The following is a 1456-nucleotide window of genomic DNA, read 5'->3' on the forward strand; positions in this document are numbered from 1 at the left end:
AGATGGGCTTTATACATTTTGGGGGAATCCCCCAAAGGAGTTTGGACACAACATTGAAGGTCTCCAAGTTGCATGTAGGTGGACCCTTATTCTGGGTAACTGTCCACGGGGGCGCCCCAATAGACTCAAATATTGTGGAGGTTTCCAGAATAATAGGCAAATGGACACCTCTTTGCATGGGAAGGGGGCCCGTAGGTACGTAAATGCTGTGGGGGACAGAATCCCCACGGAGGCTGAACACAGACACTTAAGCGTTGTGGAGGTTGCCAGAATAATGAGTGAGCAGACGCCTAATTGCCAGGGCGGGAGGAAGGAGTCCCAAGTTCTGCGGGGAATCTTGCACTGAGATTGTAAACAGTCATTTAAGCCTGAATGAATCATTTCCATAAACATTTGTAAGCAGGCCCTGTCCTCCTGTCTTCGGTCCAGTTTGTGGCTGAGGAAGGGGTCACAGAACAGTGAGAGTAGCTAGGCAAGTCCCTACTTGGAGAGCGAAAGTACTGCATCCTGTCAACAGACACTTCAAGTGGCTCACGTGGACCTGTTAATGTCCCTTTGCACTGGGACAGGATTGGAGGGCACTCACTGAAGGATTTCACAGGCACTTGAGAGCTCGCTAAGCAAGAGTCAGCAAGCTTTTTCTGTAAAGGACTGGGGAGGAATTCCTTTAGACGTGCATGCCATACTTTCTCTGTCTCCGGCATTGAATCGAGAAGGCAGCCATAGACAGTTTGTAAACTGATGGCTGTGTTCCGATAAAGCTTTATTTACAAAAACAGAAGGCAGAGCCGATTTGGTCCTTAGGTTGCAGTTTGCCAACTTGACCCATGAGCAATAGCAGTTGGTCTTACAGCCCTGTAACCGCACAGACAAGTGCTCAGAGACTTCCCTGGAATGATGTGTAAACACCCGGGAAAGTGCCGAGGTAGCTGTAGACAGACACTTAAGTGGGGGGTGGGTCACACAGATTACATACATTTTATAACATGAACGCTGGTGAGACCTTGCAGTGTAATGGATGAGGAGCCACCAGGAATGGAAGGTAACGACACTGAAATGTTGAGGGACACCAGTTGAAGAAAGGCCTTGAATGTTGGAGCCCCCCTCCCCCCCAAACGCCAATAAGGGTTCATCGGAGGAGGAGTTGTCTCCCTGAGGATCATGCTGCTGGTTTGTGAGGAAATGCCTTACAGCACTTCGAGAAAGAGAATGTCCCATTTTTATGTGACCCGCCCCTATGAATTATATATGTGTTGGGGCAAAGCGATTAATAGTTGGGGCTGGTTTTGGTTACAAGTAGAAGTGTATTTGTTTTCTTACTGAATCTTGAGGTAGGCAATTGAAGGTTAATAGGGAACCCTGAACCTTATATCTTGTTCTACCAGTCTTCCTTCCATTAAGCTGCCTCACAGCCCAAGATGGCTGTGTGAGCCCTCGGCACCACCCCCCCACCCCC

General features: G+C 48.8%; 1 protein-coding gene across 6 annotated transcripts in view; it reads left to right on the plus strand.

Annotated features, from left to right (window-relative positions):
* The window catches only part of SMG9 (SMG9 nonsense mediated mRNA decay factor), a 22561-nt gene that overhangs the window by 1265 nt on the left and 19840 nt on the right, over positions 1-1456 (plus strand). The gene's annotated exons all lie outside the window — the stretch shown is intronic.

Source organism: Myotis davidii, unplaced genomic scaffold (assembly GCF_000327345.1).
Source record: "Myotis davidii unplaced genomic scaffold, ASM32734v1 scaffold896, whole genome shotgun sequence".
Classification (NCBI taxonomy): Eukaryota; Metazoa; Chordata; class Mammalia; order Chiroptera; family Vespertilionidae; genus Myotis; species Myotis davidii.